Genomic DNA, 16,483 nt, shown 5'->3' on the forward strand with positions numbered 1-16,483 from the left:
TATTGCATCGATCGACGTATTACCGGGGATTTATCAACTTCAATGACTCGGCTTCCAGCTAGTTGCAGCAGCAACTCTTGAAATGGCAAAAAAGTCATTCCAAAATCACAGTTTTCATAACAAGGTCGCAGAATTTATTGTGGTACGTATATAAACCTAGTTTTTGCCTCCAGCAGCATTCAAACCGATAGCCGAGCGTTCTGCGCGACCTCCGATTAGGATCACTGATACCGCGATTGCCAGTTCGCAGGTTCGAAGCCAGCGGCGCCACTATTTTTTTTATCACCTTGTCGCTGCTTAGTTTGGCGGTCTCCCGCCAGATGGCATATTCAGAAACGCAGGTCATTTAGTTACTGTTCTTGTTTCGTTTCTTTCTACTGTACCAACGTCTTCTTTAAAAAAAAATAGCTGGCTGGTTTCGTGAACATGCAAACGTGCTTCCAAACTTCTTTTGCACTTTAGGTGTAATGTATTTTAGACAACAAACCCAGGTTACGTGTTTTCAAAGTTTATTTCTTTCTTAAGGCAAACATTTATGAAGACATTACTAAGAAATATTTTTGCCTATTCAGCTATGTCATGGAAAGGCGTGTTTGTGCGACTTTTGTTCAGCCTGAAACGTACCACAAAAATAAATAGCGTCCCGTGTGTGCAATCAAAAGAAGCAGAAGTAGAAAACTTGGCTGCAGCCCCAGACGTAGTATTCTTACAAAGGAATACAGAAGCTATTTGACTGAGTATATTTGCATTATATCAAAGCAGAATTTTTGCGTACCGGATCTTCGGTGCAAATGAAGGCTGTCCGAATTATTTCACAAGCTTTTTTGCTTAGTACAAACCAATACCTCGAAACATAAACATTCTATTCTCAACATGCAGCGCACGTGTCTTATCATTTGAACCATTCCCATACACCTTCACGAAATTCCCCAAATACTAAAGATCTTCATATCCTTTTACCACGACGTACGCAGAGGAGTATTGGAATTTATGCGAAAAGACACCGGGACGTGTTAATGTAGTTTGTCGTGTAAAAATAGAGAACGATTCCAATCACGGACTACACCCTTTTTGAGTTATGCCCACAAAGTGCTGCAAGAAGACATTGTTGTCGGGTACAACCACCAAAGTTGCTATCGCATTCTGCTGTTCTGTTCTTAACTAACTCTAGTGCTGAATCAGATCGCAGCACCTTCATATAATGAATGGTACAATTCTTCCGTAATTCTGTGAGAATAATTTCCTACCCTAAATATAACGTGTTTGAACAATTGAAGAAATATGAGAAAGGACCATGAGGGTTTGCAGAAATGTTCCCTTATTAGAATCGTTTATGACCCATACCGGTACGGTGGTATTGTCATGATCACGCCAGCATCCACTGACACCATTTATCACTTTACTGCCTGTAAATAAAATACAAAAGTGTCGTTCCTTGTGCGTGAGTAGCACAATCACAGCTGATCGTTTCATATGGGCCCACTAAGCCACACCTTCCCTTTTCTGCCATGGTGCCACAAGAGATGTCAATTTCACCCTTGAATTTCTCCCTTTCAGTTTCCTAGAAAGCATAGGGACGCACACAAGTCGAACAGGCGAAGCTTTGAAGTAGTGCTGGGATTTGAGTAAAATTTCATAGGCAATATGTTATTATCCTTTATTTGTTTACATATTTATTACACCTCATTGGTGATAATAATGACTTACTACATAATAGTTCAGTTCTTCTACTTAATAAGTCATGTCTGAGATGGCTGTCTTGAAAATTAACCAGGTGTAAGCACTGCATGACGTTGGCTGGAAGGCCATTCATAAAAAAAAAGAAAATTGTGTGCAGAATAAAGAAAATGCATGTGTTCAATCACACAGTCGCCATCAAAAGTTTAAGCGGCCGAGGTTCTGTGAATAAGTTCATTTTCAACGCAGCTACACCCGCAGCCAGTAAAACTATGAAAAACTTTGTTTTGTTTACTCTAGACCGGTATACGCTGTAAATCCGAATACCACGATGCGTGCCTAAGGCGTAGAAATATGAATATTTTTTCAGCTTCCGGGGTACGAAAGCTTTTGACGCTGACTATACGTTCTGAAGGCAAGGTTGCTTTTTAACTTCTTCGTGATGACGAGCGCCGAGCTCTTGGTGATGGGATATTGGAGCGTAGAATTGTAGAACTTGTGCAAGCTCAGGCGACTTCACGACGCAAACCTAGCGATAGAAGCTCAGAAGGAGGAATAAACATTTATTGTAGAACCAGCACTTTATGATGGCCGGGCCTAAGCCTCCCATGAGGGGACGTCGAGTGCTTGCCTCGCCGCCGCCTCACGGGCGTGCTGGGTCGCCCAGGTTTGGTCGTCGAGGGCGGAGCTCCGCAGAGCCTCACGCTACCTCGACGAGGGGGTCGTGGTGTTAATGTGTGTGTACTGTGCTGGGCACTCCCACAGCTTATGCGGAAGCATAGCCGGGTGAGTGCCACAGCACCGGCAGTTGGATGTACTGTAGACTTCAGGGAATATAAGGTGGAGGCGGGCGAGTGAAGGGTACGTATTTGTTTGTAGCAGACGCAGCGTGGTAGCCTGCGCCCAGCTGAATTTGGGGTGAGGTGGGGGAAAAGATTGGCAAAGGATGCGTTTAGTTTGTTAACACTGATGATAGATGAATAGTCAGAGTAAATGAATGTTACTGTCCAATTCTGGACAGACTCGAGTGTAATGCATACGTTCTAGATCACTGTAGGTTCCATACTAATTCCATACTACGCATTCCTATTCGAATTTTGGCCTGTCTTAAGCCTACCGAGTCTTAAGTAATCAAAATAGGTAGGAAATTGCTTCTTGGGATGTAGCCGAGGCCATGGTAGATGTGATTAGTAATGCGCTATATGTGAGTAGGCTGACTGGGATTATTACATGAAATGCGCCAACGTACATACGTAAAGCAACGGTGGAAATTACGGAGCCCTTTATTGTATATATATATATATATTGAAGTCATCCGAGAGTGTCTCTGGTAAAAAGTTATAAGTTTATTAATATGAGGACTGATTAGCCTTCTGTTAAGCTGTTAGGAAAAATACCACGTACGAAGTTCTATTGTGGTTTAAATTACAACGTTATCAGCGCTTCCAAAAGAAAGTGACTGTACAAGTCCATTTTTCTCGGGCGTTCATGTCACCTAGGTACCACCGCCATCCACGTCCCTCCTCCTCCGTTCCACTATCGCGCTCGGCGCGACCAGCGCGATCGAGGCGCGATATCGACAGTGGCGCCGCCTGCGTCGGGCCTGCCGTGGCAGACGACAGCTAACGGGCTACCAGAGGAAATCCGAGGAAAACTTCGATCGCGCCCTGCGGAGACGTTTTTGAGGCGCGATTTAGCTTCGTCAGTCAGTAACTGGTCTTAATAATGCCGTTTTGGAAGTAGCAACGCGACGATGCGAGACGGCGCAAATATCAAGTGTGCAGCAAGCGTTTGCGCACGCCGGATGGTAAACAAAAAAAAAAAGCCTTTTGCCCTCGCCTTGTCGGTTGCGGCAACTTAAGGCGCAGCAGCATGCCATCACAACGAAGTTGTTGTCCCTAACGCGTTTGATCCGTTTGTGCGTACAGCACTTTCGTCGCACAGGCCCGAGAATGGCAGTCGGAGCGCGCTGGAAAGAAAAAAAAATGGCAATAGCTGCTGACCCGCGCGTGGCACCAGCGAAGTCCAAGTGGAGAGCGCTGCTGCCACGCACGGAAGTGACGTCAGAGTTGTGGCCACGTGATCGTGACGTTGTTTAAACAAGTATGGCGTGTTCCGGTTTATAATTTTGCGCGCGATGCAGTGCATGCTGCTGGAGCTGCTTCAATTTTATGGTTTCTTAGTGTAATGTGTGCTAGAATATTCTTCTGTCTAGTTGCGTTGGAAGAGCTGGATCGTGTCCGAGCTTGCGATCACGAGCGACACAAGGGCGCAACCCTGGAGCCGCTCGTTTCTTTACGCCTTGCAGTGCGTTTATGGTTGGTATCGCGTGGTCTTGTGCATTCCGTTTTTCAGTACTGTTGCTCTTGTTTGTTGAATTTGCTGTTATGAATTAGGCGCATGTGTGCTCCCAGCTAGGCAGCACTTTTTTGTCTGATGGTGTAAAGGTTTAAACTCGTTTTAAACGCTTGTTGCTGCCGTTGCCGCTTAGGTTGGCATCGATCGGGAAACAATTTCGTTTCCTCCTTCGTGAGACTTGTACGTTGCAGATAATGCGCGAGTAAGTGAGCTGTTGCATACTTCTTTATGGCACTCGATGTAGCGTTTACCTCTACTGTTGCTTGCCTTGCATGTTCTGTTTCCCTGTTTATCTCGGATTTTGGTTGCTAGCGAATCACGACTTGCTTGAGCAAGTCTCGCCACAGTTCAAAAAGCACATGTTGAGTAACCCGAATATAAAGACAAATGTTGGGTAACGTGGCCCAGCCGCTGATAGTTCTACTCGGGCCCAATTTTGCTGTAAAGTTTAGCTGCCTTGAAAACCAAGAAATTTTCTTAGGTTTATTCCAGCTAGCTTGCTAAGCTGCTATCTAGCATTACTTCTTTTGGTGCTATGCGAGGTACTATGCTTGTAGAAATATACCTCACATATTGTATGCAAACACGACGTAGGTTTATTGCAGGAACCTGCACTATGTTGTAGATGTAATATGCATGCAATTATGACCGGTGTAGGTTTGCAGGCCCATGTCACTCTCAAGCAAATGGCAAGTTTCCATTGTATGAATCTTCCTGCACTTTGCTGCACTTCACAGGGCTTGTTTGGTTATTCCCTTGATCTGTACAATAGAATGCTGATAAGTCTTGAGCCTTACCCTGATCCTCTTGTCTAACAAAAACGTTTTAGGCATCGCATTAGGACATCTATCTGAGTGACAATGTGACAATTTTTGCCTCAATAACCTTTCTTTTCTCCCATATTTATCAGTAAAGTTGTCAACCACTCGTGACTTTGTTCAGAGTGCCGTGCAGTGACAGAATTTCTCTCGGAAAAGAAAAGCCCGTGAAGAAAAATTTTGAGACTCGATAGGACTTCCTCTTGGGCAAGTTGGTGAAGTCTGCTAAACAATGTTCTTGTGTGCAAAAATATATTTACACAGGAAGAACACATGCACACGAAAGTGCGAACTACCAACTGATTTAATGATTCAAAGGATGGAACATACGGTGCAAATTTTGTGCACACACAAGACATGAATGTTGTGACAGTGCTAGTTTGTCTCGTAATGCTACAAAGCGGCCTTAAACAAGTGCATCTCTGGGGAATATAAGGTAATTGAAGTTTTACTAACGTGTGCAGGATCTTTCTGATAACGTATGCCTTCATGAGCTCATGTGCTGGTTTGGTGCTGCTTGTGCCCAGGATCATAATGTGCGAAAGCACGGCTCACGTGAGCAGGCCTTGCAACGTACGTGGCACCACCCAGTTTATTTCAAATAAATTGTTTGAATGAATGCTCCCTCAGATAGTCATTTAAGCATTGGCCCGTTTAGCCCACATAGAACTTGCCACAGCTGAGAGGTATCTCATAGACCACAGCACAGTGCACGAAATGGTTGGCATGATTTTTCATACACCCTTGTCTCGTGGTACGAGAACACATTTGGGCTAATTTGACGGGCATAAAGAAACAACTGGGACATCGTACCTAGCAGGCACGACCTGAAATCTGTGGCTAAATTTGTGTACATATTGTCACGTGCCTTGTGAGAGAACAGGCGACGTGACGTTTATTGAGGGTAGCAGCTCCTGAAAAACACGGTGCTGGGAGCTGGCTATCGAGCGGGCGGAGAAGCACGCGCACTTCTGTCCATGCCTGCCTTTTAGCACTGTACCCACTACTGCTGGTGGCAATATGGCAACCTCAGGTCTTGTGGCGTCTGTACCTGTTACATCTGATTGGCAAGTCCTTGTCAAGCTGCTCTGCAGCTTTCAAAGAATGGATCCGGCCATGGCATGCATGATCTATAGGGTAAACCTGCTTTTAAAAGGCTGTCCATCTGATCTGCCTCATTTTGTTCATCAGTGATAAATTGACAGCTGTTACTGTAGCACCCACTTATTACAGATAGTTCAAGGTGATCCCTTTTTGGTCACTTTACCTGCAGAAATTTGGATTTTCTTCTCGGCGATTCTCAGCATGAAAGAAGAGGTCTCTTTTTTTTCTTTTTTTTTTGCTGAACAATGCCACATTCGAAGCAATGGAAACACTCAAAAAGTGTTTTTTTTTAGGATGTTGCCACACCGCACATGAAGTTATGCTTTGACATAGCAATTCAATAGTCTGCTAGCATGACTCAGCTTGGTGTTCGAGTAGCTCGCTCATTTGTGGCACTGCTTTGACGCTTTAGCGAGCCTTCAATTTTCGCTAACATTAGCATGCTCAAAGTGATTAGCCGCTTCTCGAGCTAATGCACACAGTGATGATGAAGCTGGATCTGCTATTGCGGCCACAGTTTGAAAAAAGCGAAATGGAGAACTAAGATTTAGGGGCGCGTTAGGGTAGACATAAATCCAGATTTTTGTGATAGGGCCGCCTCACGGTGGACTTCTGGCGCATTAGTATTATGCATTGCAGCACTATTGCAAGTTCATGACAGGAATCGCGCTATCCAAACGTAATTGAAAAATACAAATGGAATTAACTCGTCTCGAGTTCCAAATCAGAGTGAATGAGTCTAATTATCCAGACACCGCCGAGGTGTATACCTTCACCGGATGCTGAAATAACAGGAGCCTGCCCTGGCCACCAGTGTGAGAGCAGAGAGGCAATGAAGCCTATGAAGCATCGGCAGGGGAATCGAGCGAGGCATCAGATCGGACGGAGCAACTATCTAAAGAAGACATGTATTTCATGTTAATCTCAATTTATTACACAATTTTTTCGCCCTAGCATGACGAAGAGGACATCTTAACCAAGCCTCTATATGGACAGGCAGAAGAATGACACTGTTGGTTGCTAGCGCGGGCGAAGAGCAATGAGACCGTGAGCGATGAGTTCCAAACAAAGACTAAACTTTTTTATTCTCTCACGAGACACTGGGAGGCGCGTGCACCAACAGACTTGCCTTTCAGGTACACAACATGGTGTTCAAGAGTGGTGCTATAAACTAGCCATTTAAACGCGCGCCAATTATAGCGGCGCGGCAGATGGAGTTCACTACATCACTTCCTCCCCAGTGAGCTGCCGAACGTTACAGGTCCAGTACAACGGGAACAGTGGCTCGCATCCCACTGCGTTTGTGCTGCACTGTTGTTCGGGAGGAAGTTGCAGTTGGTTCTTTCGTTGCTCTGACAAGAGTCGCGACAGCCGCGGGACGTTCAGAGTTCTTCATATGAGCCGGTTTCACACGGTCAGTAGAGACTACCTCACGTTGACCACGAATGTCCACAGTAAATTGCTTGTTTGTACGATGGAGGACTTTGAAAGGGCCGTCGTACAGTGGTTGAAGAGGTCGCTGCACTGCGTCATGCCGTACAAACACATGGGAGCAGGATCACAGCTCTGGGTGCATGTGGACGGGTCGCGGCACTGGCTGACGCGGTGGTGTGGCGCGAAGCTTGCCCATGTTGTTGCGCAGCCGGCTGGCGTAGTCGCCAGTAGCTACAGGGCTTTCATCTCCACAGCATGTAAAAAATTCGCCAGGCAATCGCAGTGCTGTTCCATACACCAGCTCGGCACCAATGAAAGCCAATGTTGGCTTTCAGCGTTGTGCGGATACTAAGAAGGACGAGCGGTAGTGCTTCGGTCCAACTGTGCCCTTCCGTCGCCATGAGAGCCGCTTTCAACTGGGTGGAAGTGCTCTACCATACCGTTGCTCTGAGGATGGTAGGCAGTAGTTCAGATGCGAGAGGTGCCGATCAGCCGTGTTATGCTGGCGAAAAGAGCCGACTCGAACTGCCTGCCACGGTCAGTCGTAACTGTGGACGGCGCGCCGAAGTGAGCCACCCAGTGGTACAAAAAAAGCATGGGCAGTTGTGTCAGCGGTGATGTCTGCGATAGGCACAGCTTCAACCCAGCGTGTAAATCTATCCACGCAAGTGAGTAATAAAAGTGGTAGCGTTCCGACAATGTCCCAGTGTACATGCTCAAATCGTTCATCTGGCACTGGGAACCTCGCCAATGGTGTCATGGTGTGGCACTCGACATTGGAGCGCTGGCAGGCGATGCACTCTCGTGTCCACTGCCGGACATCTAGATTTATATATGGCCAGACGTACCTTGCCGTCACTAGCTTTTGTGTCGCCCGAACACCCGGATGACATCCATCCTGTTGGCCTAGCCCTCAAAGTGAACAGCACATATAATGCAGACTTGCCATCACAATGATGACTGCTCCATAGCTTGCAAGGCAGGGATAGTGAGTCTTGTCCGAAGCCTGATCGTGTCGGCCTAGCCCTTGAAATCGCCGTCTGTGTGCCTGCCGATATTCTAGTCCTTCAGCTTGACGGCCACTCCAACGTTTGCGAGGCTGGAAGGCTGCGCTGAGCTGTTCCCATCTGAATTTCGGAAGCTTTGCCCTTTGAGCAGCCAGTGCTGTCACAGCAGTATTACAGATGAGAGGAACCATGACGATTACTGATTTTTGCAAATGAACTATGTAGCATCCTTGGCTGTGGACTCACGGGTGCCCTAGGGACAGAAAAGGCTGAAATGCAGGACATTGAGCAGCTGAGAGTTATGTGAATGTTCTTGCATGCTGACATCAAAGAAGTCACGAAGAAAAGTGATAAAGAACTTTCATCTATGTCACTAATTGTTGGTAAGTTTAAATGAGTTGGCTTGCATATGGAAATAATGCGACAGGAGTTGAACGAACTAGACCACCAGATTCATAACACTATTTATTTAGTCAACTGGAGTGACGTAGAGGCTTGTGAATACCTTGAATTGGACATCTGCTGCGCTTAAGCGAAGCTTGAGGTTTGATTGGCCAACTTAGACAAGAAACCACTGTATATATGTGCTATGCCAACAGGGACTTTAATAAGTAGGTCACTGAGCTGGGTTTATTCACATGATGAGTGGATGCCCATTGATAATGACGAAGCTAAGAAACTCAGTCTAAAAAACGCTGCAAGAAATTCTTACTTGAGTAGTGATATTGTCACAGCAAACAGATGCATGGCAGAGGCAACAGTCCTAGCCCCAAAAGCCCTGAAATCTAGAGACAAATCTGAATAATTGTGCTACAAGAGCCCTTTTACAACGTGGAATTTTGTTCTCTGTCAGTTGGTCTGCTGTGCTGTGTCGATCAGTGGGTACTGTCTCTGCCCTGAAGACACCACAGCTGTCCTTTAACTGGGACTGATAATCCATCTATCGGACACCACTGCTAAAGAGGCGTTACACATGTGTCACGAAGACAAAAAAGCGAAACGAAGGTGGAAAAAATGAAGTTCGCGGAAAAACGAGACAAGGATTGTTTGAGATAAGGTGCAGCATTCAGGATCAGCCACCAGAAGCAGAATGATAAAGTCAAAGGAGAGTTTGCATTTCAGTGTATGATCAAACGGACAGACATCATACCGAATGCGTCAAGAAGGGCACAAGGATGAAGCGAAGTCACCTGGCAGCTTGGAAAGGCAGAATCATGCACTCGAATGCAGAAATGTTGCGGGAAATAACTCAAACCCCCTGAATGCAATTCGAATCAACTCCCCCTCCTAATCGCCTTATCCTCCTTGGGGTCCCTGCACACAGCGAACACCCAGGCAACATGGCCGCTCACATCCAGGCCCGAGCACTCGTCAACCGGGCTGAGAGCGACCCGCCTTCGTCTCGCAGTGCCAGAGATCGACTCCTCAGCTACCATGACCTCACCCTGTTTTACAGAAATTCCCGCCTAATCTACCCCCCATCACATAAATCTCTTCCCAGAAGGGACCAGGCTTTGTGGTGCAGACTTCAAACGGCCACAGGTACGACCCCTTTTCTTCTGTCCATTATTACCCACGGTGAAACCTCTCCTCACTGCCACTTGTGTCCTAGCACTTTGACCACATCTTTCTAAATTGCCCGAACAAGCCCAAGCCCCTGTGGCGAGGTTCAGAACACCAGGAGCGATGGGAGCCTGCTCTGCGCAGCTCACAACCGGAGTTACAGCTTTGGACACTGGGCTGGGCCAGAGGGGTTGCCAAAGCACAAATGTGCCCGGCCATCTAAAGTGGCCCGAGGGCCCATCGTCGTCCTGCTTCCTTTTCACCCCCCCCCTTCACATGATTCTCTCATGAATCAGTAAAGTTTACCCACCCACCCACCCCTGAATGCAAGAAAAGAGTGAAAATTATATTTTGTGCCAAAAAAAGAAGGATTTCTTTTTAACACAAGGTTAAAATAAAACTGCCTAACCGCACATTACTCAAACCATTATAAACAGCTCCAAAATTGCATAACTGTGCAATCTCGACCTTAAAGCCTGAAATAAGTGGAACAAAATTTGTTCCTCGTGAGCAAATCGGGATGTGTGGCTTGGATAAGCTGAACGTGTGCAGTTTTGGCTTTGCAAAAAGGTTGTTAATTAGTTAAACTTCTATAGCGGTGACCCAACATTGGGGGGAAAAAATGTTTAGTGCAGTAGTGTGATAGTTAATGTGGGCAGAAGTGCAGTGTGTAAACGGGGTGTATTTCGGGTTGAAACACCAAGATATAAATTCCACTGGCGTTGCACCGAGTCAGGTTATTTTGACAGAAAGCAATAGCCTCCCCTTTTATTTGCTTAGATTTTGTCATACAGTTTGCCAACATGTGCATTGCTGTTGCAATAGTGCATACCTCAGCAAGGCCAGATGGCTGCAGAGTGTATTTTCAGGTGGTTCCATACGCTTATGTGATAAGTATCATATATATAAGGCAGCCATGTATGTCTATGCACCAGCAGGCATTCCTATATGTCATGATGGTGTGCAAATTTATTGTTTACAGGTGCCATATGTTGTGCATAATGTATAGTATGTCCTTTCGTTCATGCTGGACAGCGACAATATTTACCCCTCTAGGTCTTTGTCCAGAGAAGGAAGGCCTACTACTGCTTGAGTGCCCATGATAGAGTCGATGCTGCTTCAAGCTTCAACAACTCCTCTGCCATTTACAGCTATGTAAGCTAATATTTGCACCGAGAAAATGTTACTTAGCTCCCTCAGATTTTTCAAATAAAGAACTTTACCAACAAAACTGTGTCCCAGGGCTATCCCTCTTCCACTTTTCTTTGGCATTTACAACACTTCCTCAGACTATACATGCATATTCAAAGCACCCAATACATTTCAGGTAGGACATCTTCTGCAAAGTTCCTATTAACGAGGTACTGGCATGACTTTTTGAACTATTCTTTTTTTTTTTTGTGAAAGCTCTAGAAGAAATGACAAGCCTCGAAGTGCCGTAAGTAATTTACTATAATAGCTTTTCTGGCGCCGGTTTATGTTTTGTTTTCTAGAAGGACACTGTGTCGTGTTGTCATAACACAGTATGTGATCACATGGGAGCCGGACATTTCAATGTTTTGACATGCTCTCGCGGCCTCCAGCTAGCTCGGTCGGCTCGTGTGCTGCTACTCGTGAAGGCCAATTTAAGAGTATAGCGGATGACCGAATGAGCTGGAATGAGTGTCGTAACATCGCAATGTGCTGCTCCCACATGACCATATACTGTGTCGTGACATCGGGAGATAGTATCCTCCTGGAAGATGAAACTGGCTCTAGAAAAGCTATTATATTACATTATTTATGGCATTCTGAGGCTTTGCCCCTCTAAAGATGGGGTGAAGTCAAAGCAGTAAACACAGTGCTGTCTGTCTTCTCTCCACCCATCTTCAGCGCTGTTCGATTCCCTTTTAAACATGCACTAACTAGCCCAGTTCAGCACACTCGTGTAGTATGTGCTACCTAGCACCTTTTTAACCCCTTCCATGCCACGCTATTACCCCAAATTCTGACCTTTGATGGGGGTGAAATGCAAAAACACCAGTGTACTGCGCATTTGGTGCACACTGAAGAAACCCAGATGGTCAAAATTAACCCAGAGTACCCTACTTTGGTGGGCCTCATAATTGTAACCTGGTTTTGGCACATAAAACCCCAGAATTTCTTTTTTATTCTGACCAAAAGGGTGACCAAAGTATTTTTAGAACCCCAGTTGCCAACATGTTTTACCTCCTCGGAAAGAATTTGCTTCTGCTTCCGCTGTCCCATGGATTATGCGTTGCCATCAATCAAAAGCCTGATTAAGCACTGAGACAAATCTTGGCTTATCCATGGCATTGCTAGAAAATGCAAAGTACTGCTTATAAGCTGAGCTCGTCTTTGGCCATTTACCAAAAAGCCATGGATGAACTCAGCTCGTCGAAGGCACGTAAGGGTTAAACACCCCACACAAAGTGTACAAGGATTTCATTTCAGAATTAAGTAGGAGAACACAAGCTGCACGTCTGGTAAGTATTGTTGGTACAATTGAGGGAAAACCAAGTCTACCAATCTTGCTAGAAAGCACCCCTGAAATAATGTATGCCAGCAATTCCAAAACTAGACAGCAAGGACAAAAGTCTAAGAATGCAAGGCATGCAGTGAAAAATCCTTGGGTAGCTTTTGCAAAGAAACAATGAATAATTTAGTAGAATATAATAAAAAAAGCATTTCGTAGACTAGTTCATTTAACAATTCAACTCAACGCAAAGTCACATGCTTAGACAAAATACTGTTAAGAGTTTAGGTCATAGCTTTCAATGAAAGGCAATAATGAACAAGTCTTGACACAGCCACTTACCTGCATGTTTTATCTTTAATGTTTGAAGATAGATTCAATGGTGCCAGTTGCAGATTAAGAATAATGTATGTAGGACATGCCCACACATCAGGACATGCCCACACATCATTAAGAATTGGCAAGTGACATCGGTAAAATTTCTGGCTCCTGTTCAGACCATCAAACAAATGTGAACCAGGTTCTCTCTAGAATGACTCTTTTATCATCAGGTTCATAATGTTACCCTTTTTTATACATCTAAATTTATAAAAAGGAGTTGCAGACTGGCTTCACACAAATCAGGTAACAATGTCTTCTTGATAAATTTATTAGCTTACTAGCATCAGCACTGGCCTATTAATTTCCACAATTCTGTTCATTAAGTACTACTTCGAACATATACAAAGGAAAGGGCACTCATATTGATATAGTTCTCGAAAATTTCAGGCAACCAGAAGGGCTCCATGATGTAATGTCTTTAGTCATATTAGTATGTTTAGAAGACGTGTTTAGTTATAAATATACACTAAAAGCAACACATTTTTATTAGTGAGCATGGTTCTTTCTTTTTTTTGTCTTTTTCAACTTGGAAGGAGAGAAATGAGTGCAAGATGATGGTCGTTGATACACTTATCTTGCCACAACATACTGATTATTAAAAATAGAGTTGCCATGAACCCTTGAAACGGAATAACTTTTTAAAGTGAACATTAGCAAAGCTGCACAACCATAAGTTTTTAAGTCTGTTCAAATGCATATATTTAAAAAAACCACAAGCTTAAAGTATCAAAACGTACCACAAACTAATTTAGCCGTCATATATATCACTCATAGGTGCTAGCGTGGCAGAGTTAAGTCATCAGAAATGATCTTACAAAAGAACCTTTGTTGTAGAAAAAAAAAGGAAGGGTTTGAGTTCATGACTTCGTTTATGAGCCAGGTGTTCCGTCTACTATACTGCAGCAGTTTCATTCTTTTCTTTCCAATGCAGGCACAATCCAATAATAAGTGTAGCCCAGTGTATTTGACCACATTTTAATGTTTCATCAATTCAAATGTTGAACTCTCTCGTTGAGCACTTAAATTTGAAATGAAAGTATGAATGGAAAAAGTGAAATATCTTCATGTGGCTAGTTTCGTCAGTTGCTGCAGTCATCCTTAGTCCACTATAACTGCTATTGTCTTAAATATTAGATGCTGTGTAATATCGGGAGATATGTTGCACAAGTAAACACGATCAAGAGATAAGTGAATTTTGCACATAACAAATCTTAGAACAGTTACTCATCAACAAAAAGCTCATAAAATTGACATAGTGCTTAAAAAGCCTGAGTATGTTAAGGTGAGCAAAGCAGTGGCGCACCGACGGGGGGGGATTCGGGGGTTGTAACCCCCCCCTGAGGCCGACTTAACCCCCCCTTTTGTTTAACCCCTTTTCTTTCCTTAGGCATTTGAGTACTGCAACTAAGATGTAAGACGCGCAATCGTCTGCACACTCGCAAAAAGCGCATTTTTTTGACAATTTGCCGTGAAGAAATCGAAATTAGTGCTGTTTAGATGGTATTGGCAAACTGTCAACCCCCCCCTGGCAGAGATCCTGGGTGCGCTACTGGAGCAAAGGCTTTGTGAGTGTAAAAGCTGTCCATCAAGGCAGATGTGTTTTCAGGTAACATTATATCATAGTAAATACAAAAGGCATGTGGAACAGTAGAACCTCCAGATTATATTTGTTTATGGCCAGTACATTACGGGCAACAATTATGACATACTTTCAGCTATCCACAGAGGTGACAGGGCAAGCCTTACCTTAGAAGGTTTTCCTAAAGGACTGCCACAATAGGTTGATGCCTACTTGCATGCAATGGCTCATTTCCAGTTCTGTTTTTTTTTTGCTCTACTTGGGAGAACCTTTAGCACACCCCTTTTACTATCCCAAGCTAATCCTTGCCTTCAAGCACTTCTTATTCCTCTACCTATATCCTTCATTTTACTCTTACATACCAGCTTATCCTCCTTGACCCTTGGGAGTGATGAGCTATGTGGAAATCAGTTGTTGGCCTAATGAATGCAAGTCCCTTTGCCCAAACATTGACTCCAGGCAAAGGCTTCTCTTGTTCAGTCACTGTCGATCACTTAATTGTACGATGTTGTATTTCGTTGAAGTATTGTACTGATTTAAAAAATTACAAAATTGTTAAAGGGATGCATTTACAACTCTTTCTAGGTTTGTAATAACTTGCTCTACACAAAATCTTGTACAGTAAGGTGTAATTTAAAACCACAATTGATTTCTGGCTAAGTGGTAATACGTTATAAATGGCCTGACCAATTGTGCTGACCGAATAGCTATATCACTGGTTAAGCCATAAGTAGAAGGGGCATCTCAGAGTCATTAAAATGAGTATGAAAGAAAACATTTCACCAATTACATTGGTTCATTCTCAACTAAGAATAAGTTATTCCGACAGGGCTGCCTTTAATTGTGGGCTCGCTGGGTTGGAAAAGCGGAGATGCATGAATCATCATCATCATCAGCCTATATTTATGTCCACTGCAAGATGAAGGCCTCTCCATGTGAACTCCAATTAACGACCTTATCTTGCGCTAGCTGACTCCAACTTGCGCCTGCAAATTTCCTAACTTCATCACCGCACCTAGTTTTCTGCCGTCCTCGACTGCGCTTCCCTTCTCTTGGTATATCCATTCTGTAACTCTAATGGTCCACCGGTTATCCATCCTACGCATTACATGGCCTGCCCAACTCCTTTTTTCCCGCTTAAATGACAACTAGAATATCGGCTATTCCCGTTTGTTCTCTGATCCGCACCGCTCTCTTCCTGTCTCAACGTTAGGCCTAACATTTTTCGTTCCATATATATGCATGAATCACTCGTTTGTATTGAGTCATTGTTTCACGCTGCAATTAAATAAATCGTCGATTTCATATTCCACAAAGGCGAACTATGAAGCTTTCGATGACAGCTAGGCAAAGAACTATAAACTGACAACTCTGAGTACACCTAAAACATAGCTAGACCATCAAACACTGACATCATCGCCGAAAAAGAAAGCAGAATAGTTCTTGACTGCCACCTTTATTTCCTATACTAGCGAACATGCCTTAATTGTGTCGACATGTAAAATAAGCAGCCACAAAACACAACTCTCAGCTGAATTTCGCGGGTGTAAACACCCCGTCAAAATGGTAGATGTTGAGTTCGGAAAAGACGTGCCTATATAGTGCATTTTGTATGTTTGGTACTGCGCTATCAAAGAACTGCGGCACAGAGATATCGTGAAGCTATTACAAAATCGGCTATATTTATGCAGCCTTCGCTCCGACCAAGAACATAACCAGAAAGCAGTTCCTGCCTTTTTCCCATATAACCGAAGCCACATTCAAACTACATGTTTATCGCGCATTTTGAACACAGTAAAGCCAATTTGCAGGCAACAATTATGGATTACAGCAAATAGCCGGGTTTATTAGTCGGTTTTATTGTTGTCAGCGAGTGGGTGTGTAAAAAGGCCTGGGAGTGTAAAGAGGGCGTGAACAGAGAGAAATCATGAGTGCGAAACAACGTACGGCTTAAAACACCACAACCACGCAAGAAACGCCTCTCAATGGATGCCGGTACACTTATTGGATGGCTCAGTGCGCGTACTATGACCGGAGACAACGTGTACACGCGTGTGTAATGAAGGAACTCTTACTATAGGCCCCG

Source organism: Dermacentor silvarum, chromosome 4 (assembly GCF_013339745.2).
Source record: "Dermacentor silvarum isolate Dsil-2018 chromosome 4, BIME_Dsil_1.4, whole genome shotgun sequence".
Lineage (NCBI taxonomy): Eukaryota > Metazoa > Arthropoda > Arachnida > Ixodida > Ixodidae > Dermacentor > Dermacentor silvarum.